Source organism: Spea bombifrons, chromosome 5 (assembly GCF_027358695.1).
Source record: "Spea bombifrons isolate aSpeBom1 chromosome 5, aSpeBom1.2.pri, whole genome shotgun sequence".
In the NCBI taxonomy this organism is placed as follows: Eukaryota; Metazoa; Chordata; class Amphibia; order Anura; family Pelobatidae; genus Spea; species Spea bombifrons.
The window spans coordinates 12,427,778-12,444,044 of record NC_071091.1 but is presented as its reverse complement, the minus strand read 5'-3'; the positions used below and the strand labels follow the sequence as shown (position 1 = coordinate 12,444,044).

The 16,267-nt window shown below is 38.5% G+C and overlaps 1 protein-coding gene across 9 annotated transcripts in view; it reads left to right on the top strand.

Annotated features, from left to right (window-relative positions):
* KIAA1217 (KIAA1217 ortholog) overlaps positions 1 to 16,267 on the top strand; it is a 305,804-nt gene that overhangs the window by 149,966 nt on the left and 139,571 nt on the right. Inside the window, exon 1 of one of the 9 annotated variants that reach the window (XM_053467131.1) lies at positions 4,075 to 4,301. The exons of the other annotated variants lie outside the window; for them this stretch is intronic. The gene's annotated coding sequence lies outside the window, so the exon portion shown is untranslated. Of the gene's footprint in view, positions 1 to 4,074; positions 4,302 to 16,267 lie in introns of those variants that run through there. 9 annotated transcript variants of the gene reach the window in all.

Below are 16,267 nucleotides of genomic sequence, written 5' to 3'. Positions count from 1 at the left end.
AAAGAATGGAAACCAGAGATTCTATCGCACACATCTACATGTATCGCATTAATACCCCAGTGCATTGCATCGCTGGCCTACTTTGTAGCAAATAGGATCCAGAAAGGAAGCTGAAGAGTTGACAGGAAACTCCACTTTCTCATCTTCATGCCGCAGAAAATAGAAATTGGAAGATTTACAATGCAAATACTTCACAGACAGATTGTGTTTTGTAAAAAAATTGCCGCACTTCAGACAAATAACTTGTTTATTTATTCTAAAAGGTCTAATGTACAGTAGAAGCCGTGTCTTAACCCCAAGAGATGATTTCCTTCTGATCTCACTTGATGAATGTTAAGTATTTGGGTAGTCAGACTTAGAGCATTGTAGGCTGGATTTTGGTACCTATAATAAAATAGATTTTTGTAGTTGTGCATAAGCCAAACACTCTAGTAACTAGCTGGAACGAGTTACGCGGCCAAAATATACATAAAAGTTAATCATACCAGACCGTTTTCACATCTAGAGCTTCCTAATGAAACCTTCAAAATCCAATATGGCACCAACCCTCCGTATTGGTGGCTTCTCCAGATATCCATTGGGGAGGAATATATATAGGCAAGGTTGAAGCCTCCTGAAATTATACATAAATCATCATAGGAAGAGTGGAGAATTTAACGTATTTCAGATGTGGATCAGTGAAGAACTGAAGACTTAGCCTTGCTGAACGGCATATGGGGGTTAGTTTGCTTACAGCAAATGTATACCACATATAGAAAAAACAAAAGTGGCTCCACCAAGCCAGTATCTTGAAACTATGGCTGGAAGATGTCTCAGCAGATGAGTCAAGCAACATTTTTTGATGGCAACAGTACACATTGGCCAATCAAATTGGTACGCACTTCTTTTTTGCTCTTCTGAATAGCATTCAGAGTACCTGCTGCACTATGGTTATTTCATTTTTAAGGTCAGTCTCGGGGGGGCTAAAGCCAACATTTCTGCATTTTCCAATCAGCATTTCTTACTAGTATTAATTGGAACCTAATGTCTCTTTATGATGAGTAGGATTTGGAGGCACAAGGTGAATATGAAACAAGGAGTGAGTTGACCTTCTACTTGGAGACGTACACACAAGTCAGAGACATATACATGCCTATGAGTTAGGTTTAACTATAATGTTGCCAACATTTCCCCACTTGTTTGTTGTTTTTGTTTCTTTAAATAATAAATTATTTTAAATAGATTGAATCGAATTCCTGGACGGATACATTATTCTTATTCCTAACACATGACTGCATGTTGGACCCACAGCCATTTGGTCGTGTCTGGAATTAATCCAACAAAAAGAGGTTAAACTATGGAAAATGAATCTAACAGAAAACATACTATCGTTCACTAACTAAACACCATGCATGTAGTTTACTGTAATTATTCTTGAGTTGGTCACGTTGAAATGCTCCCAGTTACCAGATTCCAGCTGTTCTGTGTCCATGTTGCATGAACTCCAAACTTCAAAAGCTCAAAACATCTCTTTTGCTCTCCATGTTAAATGGATATACCAATTCAGGCATGTCATCATCATACGGGATAGATGTTTTAACGTGGAGTTTAAAGTATAGAAAAAAATAAAAATCACAAATTGTCATCTAGACTGTAAGCTCATTTGAGCAGGGCCCTCATCTGTTGTTTCTGTAAGTCAGATTGTTACGCTATACATTATATTACTTGTTATGCCCTGTTTATCGTACATCACTGTGGAATATGATGGTGCTATATAAAACAATAATTATTAACCTGTAGCCTGTACATACTGTATGTAAGCAAGCAGCTAAATCATATTATAGCATGTTATGCATGTTAGAATCGTTTTTGTTTAGTATATATATATATATATATATATATATATATATATACTGTACCTGTTTCTTTTTAAGAAGGACATGTTGTATAATTCAGTTATGGAGAAAGCTAATGGAAAGCTTGGCAGAAACCATTCTTGACTGTCTTGGCCAATCGTTTATTCTTAGTTGGAAACGGTTCAAAGTCCATATGGTATTTTGTTTGTAGCTCAAATATGTACACATTGCTAATAAATGTAAAGTCTCATTTTCTTCTGATAATAGTGACTTTGTCATCTAATTAATAATCACAAAATACTCTATGAAGTTCATGGTCTCTGGCTGAATGGGCAGATTTTAAGGGTCATATTGTCTACAGCAGTGTCCCGCTCTGCTGGATTTATGATTTAAAGGCGGATTTAGACTTATATTTCCTAGTTCTGAATGTCCAACCCCTTCTACGCAATTTTTCTTTTATCATGTGTGGAACACATGGGACACAAATGAAGGCACTGATAGGCTGTTGCCATACAAACTGCAAAAAAATCTTCTGTATTGTGTGATTTGCCCTTAAGAGAAAAGAATAAAATTACTGATCTAGTTAACTTACTAGAAAAGGGTTATTTATGTGTTTTTCTAATTGAAATAGCACCTCTCAAGATAGATGAGTATACAAAATTGTTGTTTTTTTCACTGGTATATCACATATAGAGAGTATTTACCTTCCGGCTAGTCATGGCATTTGTAAAGAGACTTGGAATGATTTGGTTGCCACAATTACTAATTTCCCATGTGTGCCGGTAAGTCACAGATAGGACTTCCTTATTAAATGCTCCAGAGAGTGGAGAAATGACTGGTGTCGATGATAAAAGTCATTGTAAAAACAGGGAGAGCACAAAAGATGCTGTGAACACCAGATTGGGAAGAAGTAAATGACACATGAAAGACAGAATATATATGTGAGAGGAAGTATGGGAGATATACAGAGATCTACTTTACCAAGACACCTTAAATAACACCTAGCAGATTTACTCTACATTTGCAGAGCAGTTCTATAAACCTGAAATAATAACCTATATGTAATAAGCACGGAGATTTCAGGTGGTATTAAACTAGAGCCATACATATTTCTATCCTAATCCAGCTTCCGAAAGAATGACTGGGATATAACATCTGTTAACCCTTTCAGTGTCTTGGTTCACTGCTTCTATTTAGCAATGGAAGGGTTTTAAGGGACAATAAAACCTTAAGGCTAGTAATACGGATACAGCTTTAAAATAATAACTTAACTCAGTGTGAGGACTCTGAATGGGGCAGCGATAAAATATGCCAGTCATGTTCAGGATGTATTTTAACGGCTATGGTTGTTATGTTGTAACATTAGGGCAAGTCTGAGACACAGTTCCTAGAAATGAGGAGCAATCACCATGGAAACCAAAGAAACATTGTTGCATATTGCTCAATGTTTAACACTTTGCACCAAAGGTGATCATTCCAAACCTGACTAAGGGATGTTTCTGGAATCCCCTTCAACACACACTATGACTACATGATTTCTATATTGTAACAGTATACATAGAAACATAGAATTTGATGGCAGATAAGAACCATTCGGCCCACCTAGTCTGCCTTATCTGTCTTTGATCAGCCCCCATAGTGAGGATTCACCAGATAGTAAATTCCCGCACTGTATTAGTCTCCACCACTGCTCCTGGGAGACCGTTCCATTTATCTACTATTCTATAAAAGACGGTTGTTTTAAAAGTTTATTTGTAAAAGCATTCTCTCTTATCAGTGTTTGTGGCAAGTTTATGCCCGTTTCCTTAAAAAAAAGGGTTAATATTAATCTAAAGTATATTTATTAGCTCATTAGATGTGGAGCTATTAACCCCAAGGCAAACTAGCTGTGTCATATGATGGCTGAATCATATTAGATCTGAAAGTAAGTGTTGTCTTTCATAACTTGAGAAGAACCCAAAAAAGGGATTTGTTTTTTGTTTCGAATCATTTTTTTCCAAGTAAAACAAATGGGAAGAAACCAAACAGCAGCTTCTGTGCATATCAAGCAATGTCCTTAACTCGGAATCCCAGAGGGTCTCTCCGCTATTATCTACACCCGGCTTTGCGCACGGGATTCCTAACGGGCAGGGATCTGCAGGAAATCCTCCATATGGTTTCCTTTAAGTTACGGAACTTCTGAGGCTCTTTAAACATCCTCACACTATTGTAAAATAACAGGGAAAGGGGGGGGGGCCAGGCAGGAAATGTTTGCTACTCAGCCGTAGAAAGGGGCACCAAGACCGGGCTGGAAGAAATCCCCGGCTTTTTATTTTAACTTGGTAATTTGGCCCTGTAATGGATAGCACCATGTCTAAACTTTCGCAGTGAGCCTGAAAGGATTTAAGAGAATCCAGTCTGTTTATCTGCTGCTGTCACATGAAATTACTGGGATCTGCTCAACCGGAATTGGAAACACTGATGCAAGTAAGTGTATTATTTTGGGAGTGTACTCTGTTGTAATAATGTATTGCAGGGATTACCACCATTACCGTATATAATTAAATTAACTACCTTACATTTATATATATACATATATATATATATATAAACATTTTATTATAAATAAATATATATATATATATAAAATCAGGATTAAAGTCCCAAACAGGAAGAATATATTTTATTATTTGTTTTTGTGGCTGAGTTTTGGACCCAGGATTTGTTGAACAATGCGGGAGGTACACTGCTGAATTTATGCGTATAGATCTACATTCATGTGTTAATAAGTAAATGTTTGGGTATATCATTTGGTGGTTGGCATACTATACATATGTTTTTAAACCATCTATGAAGAATACTCATTGCAACCTTTTTTTACGGTATACAGACATATGTTATAAGGATTTTAAATGTGTGTACAGTGTATACAGTGTTGACAAGCAAGTTAGCAGAACAAAACTTTATATAAACTTTGCTAAATTTTGGAAAAGATGCATTTTGGGGTGAGACGTCTAACCTCACCCAGTACCACTAGTTGCCTAGTTTTGCCCGTTTTTTTGGCTCATGAGTGGCCGGTCACGGCTTTGCTGTAACCAGATTGGCGTCTTGATTCGTGGCTCCTCCCACTCGTGGGTTATAATATAAATAGAAAGGGTTAAAAAATGCCGTTCGGAATTATTCTCATGTGATATCGTGACATATTCATGACAATTTATGTAATTGAGTTACGCATATAGAAGAAGGACGATGCATTTTATTTACACAATGTAATACATATTATTGTGACTTACAGGCTTGTAGGACCCTGTGGCAAACTCATGCTCAGCAACAGCCTGAGTTAGTAACAGAGGGGCATCAGGGGTACAAGGAGGGAGTTTCTTCCTAATTGTGAGATATGTTGCTCAGTTGTATTCAGGTTTATTTTATAAGTGTGTGAATTATAAACAATTTAATGTATCTATTCCAAAAGAATGTGTGAAAAAACAGGGGATTAAATGGTCAAGTTAATTGAAGCTTGCGTTACTGATAATGGCTGTGGTTTCTTTACTCGTTTGCAGTAAATTTATTTGCACAGACCATTTCAAATCTTAGCTTGCAGTTTTTCTTCCTTTACAAACTTGATAATGAGAACTAATGAGTTGCCAGGGAGTAGCAAAACATCTAATAAACTTGACTGCTTACAGAGTGGCTTTTACACCGCAGACACCATGCCTTTTCTGTAGCGTAGGAAACACATATTACATCTTAAAAGAAAAATGAATAAAGTATCACTTTATACAGGGCAATAGTTCATCTATACGTTGTGCCAGCCAATTGGCAGAGGATAGTATAGGGGTAAAGATACGTGAAATTTTGTGCCCCTCGTCATTCTGATGACTGAACATAAGGCAGGCGTGGCAGCTGTATTTGTCATTATGATTATTATTATTATCTTTTATTTATATAGCGCCAACGATCTATGCAGCACTTAATACAAACATATATTCAAGGGGTATGACAAGACAAGAATTGACAGACTAAGACAAACCGATACATTAGGTGGAGAGAGCCCGGCTCGCAAGCTTAGAAACTGGCGCCAGAAGCGTCCAGGTACAGGTATCGTTTTATTTTGCTATCAAAATGTATATGTAATGTTATAATTACCTGCAGTGGACCTTGTCATCCACGTCCAGGAAACACCTGGGAACTCTGGGTTTTACCTGGAGTCTCTGGATGAAGCCCTGCTTCCCGGGTCTTCTACCTACAACCTGCCCACTGTCATTGATCCCGCCTTCTTCCCATCCTACAAAAGGCACTCTTGGTATAACCCCACCTCCATGTGCAGCTAGCCCTACCCACAAATGCTATAAGCCCCACCCCACAAAAAGCCACTTCCCCAGAATGTGGAGGGCTCGGGGTAGCCTGGACTGGGGCAGAGAAGCACATGTGTGTTGGTTGCGAATGATTGTAATTCTGTTACTTAGAATGACCTTATTCTTTATTTTAACCAATCTGGTTTTACTGTGTTGTCCAAAGACTAGTACGTTTTCATATCCCACTTTTGCTGAAATAATCGAAAACCTTCAGAGGAGTTCATAATAAATATTGATTATAATGTTTTTTAAACAGTGGCTGCATTTAAAAAATGAAAGAAAGATTAAGATTAATTCTGGAAAAAAACAATAAAATAAAATACAGAATAATATAAAACACACACACACACATATATATATATCTATATATATAAATGTTTTAATCAGATCACAGGGGATAAGCTTCATTTTATTCCACATTGTTTTATTCTCTGGCATTATTCTGTTTCTCAGAAAAGGGAAGTGCGCGTTACCCGGACACACTGACACTTCTCTAATTAGTCTGATTTTACGAGGCTTTTTGCTTCTCCTGGTTGTTGCTCATAACTTTATAATTTAAAGCTTCGGAATTCAAGCTGAGCTGTCGATTCGTGTTCGGTGTAAAAATAAGCTTCTTTGACTCGTACATGTTTCATGCCACGTTTGTTAAGATGTGTAATTACCGCATCGGGGTTAATGAGCAGAGGAAGTGATTCAGACAGGGGATGGTTTCCAACCAAGTGGATAGTTTTGTTAGGACTTCTTAAAATTTGATATAGGTTGACAGGAAAACTTAATCCTAAATTCTACATCCTACTGCATGATTTATTTCTGTCTTTATACCCCATTAATGTATTCATTGACCTGAACTTTCCTGACAATTTTCGGACCAATCATGGGAGTCTTCAAGTGAGAGGCTCATGTTGATGTTTAATCATCAGTTAACAATCTTGGAATTGTTATTTTTTTGCAAACACTTGCGATCATAATTACCATACACTATGTAAAAGAAAAGCTCCAGGTCATCCGCAGTTCCTTAGACGGTTATCTGAATTTCCTCTTTCATTAGTGACCACTTCATCATTGCATGATGTTAAAGGTCACCTTGAACTTAGGTCATCTCTACTGATTCTCAGAATCTTCTAAAGGGTTTATCTACTGATACGTAACAACCCTGCTTACAACAAGAGTAGGAAGTACATCTGACTTTGCGTTTTGATCACACCTTGCTATATACAGTATGTATGGGCAGACTAAATGGGCCGGATGCTGTCAAATTCTTTTTTTCTTTTTAATGAGAACATGAAATGTCCCTATTATTTTTTTATTAAGTGTGATGCTTTATAGAGATCATTATAGCAGTAAGTTACCACACAATAGGTATGTGATTGATGTATAGTTCTTAACCGTTCTTAAAATTACCTATAAAATTCTCTATTATGAATTAAGTTTTTTGATTGCTTCTGGCCAAAAAAGCCTTATGCAATAGTAGCTTTGGGCACAAGCTTGGGGCTACCCTTGAGTGTCCAATGCTAGCCCATTTGAAAAAAACATTTCACTATAAAAGTGCGCTGTTCCATATATTAATCAAAATGTATGTTTGTGCTATTGGAAAGCTGGGCTATACAACATGATATAGATCACATTTTACTTGTGGCTGACAAATCCAGTGTATTGTTTTAGAGTCATTCTGCTAGTATTATTCTTTGCCAATTTCCTGCTCATTCACCACAGCCCATATGTGAAAAATATATGAAAATATGTAATATATATAAAAGTAGGGCCGCGGGGCAGTTACCCAGGACAGCAGAACATTTCAGAAAATTGGGACCGCTCCATGAAAACCAGGGCTGTGAGGACATATGCGATGCTCCATACCATTTTTATTATTCTCTTCTACAAACTTCGCCAGTCTTGCCAACAGGACTAGAAATTCAGGAATCTAAAGACATCCACCTGTTTGATCCTAGTGTTTACTAGTGTATATATACGGTATATATTTATGTTATATAAATATAACATCTGCAAAACTATATAAGTTTTGTGCCATACTTATAACTTTTAGAACTTAGTTGTGCTTGCTTGGGTACATTTTTTGTATGCTCTGGGGGTGCTCTTCCTGCAGTTTTGGAAATGAGACATTTCACCTGCACATTCTCTTCTCGCAACGACCAATTTTCTTTCCACCTGGGGCAAAGGCAGGCTACCTGACTGTTCTGGAATATGACCCGCTGATGATTAAAAGAAACACATACTTTGAATGCACTCTGTTCTGTGTATGACCTTTTACGGCCCGTCATACCTTCCAACATTCCAACCGGCCAAAGAGGAACCCTTTTGGTCTTATTAGAAGCGTGGATGGGGGAAGGACTTCACCATTGCTTTTTATGTGATGTGCCAACAGCTATTTATGTTATTAAGGAAGGTCTTCACAAAAAGAATATTGTATTTTATTTGCATATTTTAATGATTAACATTCAAGGCTCTGGAATAAAAAAAAGGACAGAGGCATTTGGAACCAAAAAGAGGAAGTGTATCATCAGTTTATGAGATCAGATGTACACATGAAACATGAATTTTTGTTTTGCTTTCTACACTTTGTTGGCATTGTTTTTTTAGTCCTTTTTGTATCATGCTGTCCCCTTCAGCATACCAAGACATTTTGGACAATGTAATGCTTCCAACTTTGTAGGAACAATTTGGGGAAGGCATGACTGAGCCCCAGCACACAAAACAAGATCCGTAAAGACATGGTTGGATGAGTTTGGTGTGGAACAACTTGACTGGTCCCACAAAGCCCTGACCTCAATCCCATCGAACACTTTTGAGATGAATTAGAACGGAGGTTGCGAGCCAAGCCTTATAATCCAACACCAATGCCTAACCTCACGGATCATCATAAATCTCGTGGAAAGCCTTCTCAGAAGAGTGGAAGCTGTTATAGCTGCAAAGGGGGGACCAACTACATATTCATGTCTACATAGTTAGAATACATCATCATAAAAGTCCCTGTTGGTGTAATGGTCAGGTGTCCCAATAGTTTTGTCAATATAGTTTATATATAGATTGTAAGCTTGTTTGAGCAGGGCCCTCCCCACCTGTTGTTTCTATAGGTCAAATTGTTATGTTATATGTTACTTGTTATGTCCTGACTTTTCGTTGTACATCGCTGTGAAATATGATGGCGCTATATAAAACAATAAATAATAATAATATTGGACCCGCCATGGCTCTTGTACATTTGGGTAGGATGTGAAACATGCCCCTGTGACACAGACTTCATCCGTAGCCCCATCATCAGCGTCAGGGGATCTTTTAATCAACTGGCTTCAATGGAGATTCAAAACTGGTTAAAAAAGCTTTGCAGAGCCCTAATAAACAACATCTCCGGGCTACATATCCATAGCAATTAACTTCGCTTCTTCACTATTTAGTATGTTTCTGGATGCCACCAAAGTGTTATTAAATAGCGGGAGACTTAATTCGACAATACAGCTCAAACAATTGCACTTCAAAACTGTTTTATGTTTTGAATAGATTGATGTAATTTTTCCAGCTGTGATTGGCAATCATTAAACTGTGTTAAAAACAAATGATTCCTGCAGGTGATTTCAGTAGAAGGGGAATTACTGACACGTTAATCCACTCATTATCCTGTCAGTGTGCGCTGTTCCTGAAAACGGTGAAGTACTAGAGTTCAGATTCTGATTATGTATTTATAAAAATATTGAGCGACATGTGGACTTTCTTCAACTAAGTGTTGATATGTAAATTTGCATCGCTTTTTCTTCTGTGCCATACGGGCCTGTCGCCTGTAGATGTCAGAACCGTGTTAACGGTTTTTAACGGGTTTTATCACTAGTATGATGTTAGTATGAACTTAAATCATTCTCCAAGGTTCCCTTTAATCGAGGGCTGTCCCAGACATCTGATTGATTTTAATATATGGAAGCTTGACCTCTGAGCACCCATGTATGTTTTGCTGACTCCTGTTTTTTCACCATGGCATCCAGTGTGCGCTGTCTTTATCCAGTTAGACATGCCACGTGTTGCTTGGTAAACCAGTGTTAGCTCATAAATGGAGCCAGCTCAAACGACTCTTCTCATGTAGAATGCATGCAGCTGATCACCTTAGCCTAGCGTCTGGCTTATGACTGGTCACAGCATATGAAATCCACCTGGTGATGGCCATAACGGAAAAAGGGCATGCTTGGGAGACTGTTTATTATTTAATTAAAGTTGTTTCTATGGGAGTGATGGCACCTTCTGGCTCCAGAGAGAAGCAGAGATGAATCCCCCCAGCCCCTGGCATCCCCTCCCAATAATCAATACACTGATACTAACACACACTAACACATTTTCACACACACACACACACTGACCCTAACACACATTTACACATACACACCTGTACTAAAACACTGTCACTGTATCATTACATCTCTGCTACACCTTGCATTCTCACACCTATCTTATCCTTATGTTGCCTGGTGCCCTTCCTTTGTAGCCAGTTGCACACCGTCCGATCAGCCGCGATAGTACAGCAAGGTCAAGAGATGCCACATTACGTGACCTCAATGTTTTCACAAATGGGCATATGATTGATATATTCTTAACAAATTACAGAATTTATATACTGCCATTAAAGCAGCTTTAGCCGAAGTAGAAGCATTCTCTGCTCTGTTCCTCGTTCCCTTCAAATTAAAATGATAATTTCCCCTAAGTTCTATCTGTACCTACCCTTTTGTTTAATGCTTTGCTATACTGCATATCCATAGACTAATACAGCTTTGCCAGGCTTAATCATTTATAATAAATAGACTGTAGACTGTGCCGGAGGGAAACAGACTGTAATATCACAGATGATGATCTATGTACCTGGGAACTCTCTGGGTTTGGTCCTGAGTCTCCAGGGGAAGCACTGCTTCCCTAGGTCTCTGAGTCACTTCACTCTTTCTGCAAGCAGGAACAGTGGGATTTAGCTACGCCCACTGCTTGCCCACTTTTCCTCCTACATAAGACCCTGGTGTTAGCCTTGCCCACACACCTGACTAGCCCTGGAGAGCGTGATATGGATTAGACAAGGGTGTGTGAGGGGCCAATCTCCAGAGAAGAATGCGTCAGGGGCCGGTTTCAGGAATTTGAATGAAAAGGACAAAAAAGTGGTTTTGAATATTGGTTGTGGTATTGGTTGAATACTACACTTTGTATAGGTTCAAAGACTTTCTATATAATATAATGCTTACCAAATGAGAATTATACATTTAGATCCAGTTTGTACCACATTCAAACTTTCCCTTTATAGTTAATTACAATCATTATTCCATTCTTAGTACATAATTACTAGATAATGAGGTACCTTGCAGTTTTATTGTTATTGGTATTATGCAATATAATTTGTAATCAGCATTAAATTGTCTCATTTAGCTGTAACAATGATTGCCTATGGCAATATATGACATTTACTGTTAACCCCCAGAGTGGCCGCTATGTACGAGATAGGAAGCAGGGAAATAGGGCGCAGGATGCCAGCTATGTATCTCTAAGTGGTGGCACGTAGCTGCATTCAGCAATTGCTTTCAATGATCACCATAAATACTTGTCCACAGTGTATTGATGCTCCGTATTAGCTGCTGAGCTGACGGGCAACCTTCTCCTAACTCCGTGGCTATTGTGAAACCAGCATGCAGGAAAAAGCATGATCCCCGCGGAAGAATTTATGCAAATTAATTTATTTTTATTGAAAACGAGTGGAAAAAATAGGATAGATTAGGTTTTATGGATTACAGCTCCCATATCCTTCAGCCTGAACGTACTGGAAGATGTAGCCATATTTGTGTACATTGGTATTTTCTACCTATACTTTAGCTCGATTATAAAATGAACACCTTAATCAGGGGGGTGTCTGCCGTTGGAGGAGCCAACAAAATAGAGGGAGCAGGAGGTCTGTTCTTATGAGATGGGAAGAAAGGATGAAGAAAGGAGAGAGATAGGGTGAGATAATGAGAAATAAGTGAGATTCTGACAGTCTATCCATTACTATTGCTATTTTGGGCCTAAAGGGAATAGCCTGATTCAGTTTAACACACATTTAACCCAGAGTCACTATTATTAGTATTGTTTTCATTTTTATTTTTTAAAGTTGAGTCCAGTGACTTAAAATGACTCCAATGACTTAAAATGAGTATGGGTCAGTGAACAGGATTAAAATAAGTGTGTATTTGTGTCAGTCTACAGGGTTAAAATAAAAGTGTGTGGGGGTGTCAGTTAAACTGTTCCTTGAGTGACTGTTTGCTTTAAACTACATCATAGCTTAACTTGTCCTTTATTCCCAGGTATAGCCTCTGGGGTGACAAATGTGTTCTACCACTGACACTCAAAGGGTTAAATCAAGTGATATTCATGTATCTGCCATAAATGACAATCTTTTAATGGGGTCCTTCATAAGTACTAGATATTTCTTGAACCTTGATCTTTTATCAGTTTTTTTTTTATTTTCTGCTACCCCACATTTGGGTCAATCGATTAAGAAGCCAAGCGGTCGGTGGCGTTAGGGGTTATCCCTTTTGCAGAATCTGGATCTATTCTCAGTGGGTAGAAAATAGAATTATTTTGTTATTAACAAAAAGCATTAGATGTAGTCGCCGACTATAAATATTCCGCTAGGCCTGTTTCCCCGAACAAAAATTAACATCTTTACTAGATCCCTCACATTACTGTCACAATGAATACAGCGGGCTGTCATCTACGCTGTCAGATGATTTAATTTTTCAAGCTAATCAGCAAACCACTGCTTTATAATCGTGAAGCTGAGAAATAGAATGCCGCTGAGAATACACGAAGAAGATATACTGATATGCATCAGGAAAAAAAATCACTAATTAAAAGTCCAGCTTATTCAACGCAGTCTGATTTGATCCCTTAAATGGCTTTTGTCGGCTTTTCTGCAGAAATCCAACACATGAATTAACAGTTTGTACAAATTCTGTAACGACTTCTTAAATGGTCCTGCCATCTGAAAAAAAAAATTACATTTAAAATAATTTAAAGGGATGCGACCATCATACCATTTGATAAATGTGATGTATTTCCCTACTATTTCATTTAGCTTTATTATCTAAAAATTCTTCAAGGCTTTCAGCATGTTTACTAAAGTACGTTATTTCATGGACATGGCCACATGCTGTAACTTATTTAAGGTCAGGCCCACACTGGCCATCTGCCACTGGCTTGAGAGCGGCACACACTGAGCATGCCCAGTCGGACACCACATAAAAATTCAGCATGAGTCGGTGCATATCCCGCCGCACCTTCTTCATCAGGTGGTCCATGGCCTTAAATTGCCAGGTCCACCCCGTCATCACCCGTCTGGCCCTATTTAAGGGCAATAACTACCCCCCCAAAGCACATGACTTCTTCCTCACTCTTTGACTCTGAGTAGCTGACTCTGAATCATGGAGCCCAAGAGGTCAATTTGTGAGAGCTTCCGACCCATTGAACTCAGTTTGTTAACCAGGGCATCGGTAATTGGGGCTGACGTGTCTTAGCACAAAGCGAAGAGAAGGAAGGAGACAGTGGAGATCTTAGATATTAGAGAAAAGCTCTGAAGAACCGACATCCTTCCTCCTCTGTGGAGATAACAAGATAGGGTAGGGTAGTCTTATCTCATCACGTTGTCACTCAGTACTTAGGATTGGTCCAGTAATCAGGAGATTGTAAAATGAGACCCTCTCTTAGAATTGTAAAAAAAAATCAGCATTGTTATTATTACTATTATTATTTTTTATTGTTTTATATAGCGCCACCTTATTCCATACAGCTGTACATGGGAAATAACCCCATGATAAAGGATATATTTCCTTTTAAATGTATCATACATTTTAAACAAAGAAAAACACATAGGTATATGCCCTTAAATATATATTAATTTTGTAAACTGACAGTAATTTAACTCTGACCGTATTTTGTAGGTTGAACTCCTTTAAGTGTCTTTTTTGTCAGGGTGAAAGGGGCAAGATTTTGTGTCTTTGGCATTGCATGGTTAATGTGTGATTAGCTCCTTTATCATGGGGGTCCCGCTGTCTCTCCAAAAAATATAGAAATGCTCTGCAGGATTACTTGGGAATGCCGTGGGGGGCATCAGGTCATCTCCCATATGGGTTCTACCCACTCCCTGCCATTTTACCCCGTATACCCTGTAATAGCTAGCCCCACCCCCTTTATCTTGTTTGTTCATCAGTTGAGGGGCGTGGTAAGGGTGGAGGAGGGGAGTGGTTTGCCCCAGAAGTGGGTGGGCTTGTCTCAATAGTGGGAGGAGCCAGTGTGACCACCTGCTTTGCCAGGAAAAGGCAGAGGTTGCCTCCAGAGTGTAGCGGGGTATTTACACTGCAATGGAGGTCTGTGCTGCAGCAACATAGAATTCTTTAAATTTCAATGCACCCTGAGGATCAGAGAATCTCCCAAACTGGCCGATTATCCCTTCTGCCTGCAAAAGCGGGACATTGGGGCAGTTACCCAGGAAAGCAGGACAGTGCCTGGGGCTGTTGGGATGTATACCAGTGCTTTAATCTATCTGTATATCAGTGAGCTGCTCCAAAAACAGATTCCTTGATGCAATTAACGAAACAGAGCACCATGCAAAAAGCAGATCACATGCGCCATAATCTATACCATAATTACTAATCATACCGTTTGTGAAGCTGTGCAAGGAATGTTTCATTTCCATAATCTGTAGCCTTCTCTTTGGCTATAAGCTTATTGAGGCATGAACAGCCTATGCAGCTGTGGTCCATGCGTCTTAGCTTTTGTTATGGTTCAAAGCATTATGGAAAAAAACGGCTAGTATTGAGTAAAATTTAAGCGCTGTCAGAATTGCCCGTGATTAGTATTTGTTTCATTGTGTAAAGGTATGCTTGTTGAGGATGCAAAATATGTATATTTTGCAGTTTTCCCTTGTCCTTTAAAAAGTTTTTTTTTCCAAGAAGAAGAAGAAGAGTAAAATATGTTTGTTCTTCCTTATTAACCTAAATATATTAAAACGCGGTAATGAGATGGATTGGAGACAAGGATTTCGGTGGAACAAGAAAAATATGACTTTGTACATGATTTTCAAAGATGGTGCTGCAAGTTCTGCTAAACAAAGGAAGAATTCTAATGGGGAGCAATGATGCAGAATTAAAATAAAACATGTGTGTTACAGCTGTTCTTTAAAGCAAAAATTGTGGATTTTTTCCCCCTGTAAATACGCTAGAAATTGAAACGCTTGATGCTTTTACTGCTATGGCTGTGAGCAATGTTCTCATGATTTCTTGGGGTGAAAGCAGGGACAATAGGATCACACGACATGTCATAACCTAGCAGGGTTATGCCGCCTAGTGTAGATGAACCCCCAGACCCAACAATTGCTGCAACCCCTAGGGGTCCTGGGTAACGGCATAAAAGTAAGTGTTCAATTTGCTTAAAATCTTATTTCTAAAAATTCTATGAAATTTGAATAGAATAAAGTTTCATATAATAGTACAATGCTGTTTTTAAAGTAGACTGAATGTGACATTTCTAAGACCTGGTAAACTTCTTACAGACAGCTGCTAGAACGTATAGGTCCCATCAGCATAAGAGCTGTTAAAGGCACTATAGAAAACAAAGGGAGGAAATTGCAGGCTGCATACGATTTAAAAATGATAACATGGCATGATTCTGGAACAAAAGCTAGCAGCACCCTAACGTCGTATCTCACAAAGACACAATTTTCCACATCTATTTTGTGTTTTCCTGAGCAGCACCATATGTTGATTAATTACTGAGATGTATGCACGCTAAAAAGTGAAAATGATGCTGGCTTCCTACATGAAGCATCTGTTTTTTTTCCATTTTGTACCAAATACAGAGTCTGCCTAGGGTTGGATTCCTTAGTGTTTTACCGTTACATTTCCAGATAACCTGCAACATTCTCTTTATCTCCATTTTGAACACAAATATTAAAAATCAGTCTTATTTCGCCTAAAAATAAGTTGAATCGGGTTGGTGGTTGAGTTAAATCGAGTTGGCTTCTGTTGAGCAACTTATTAGTTTGGTAACTCAAACCAGATTCCGGATTGACTCAACTCCTCGTTTTTTGTT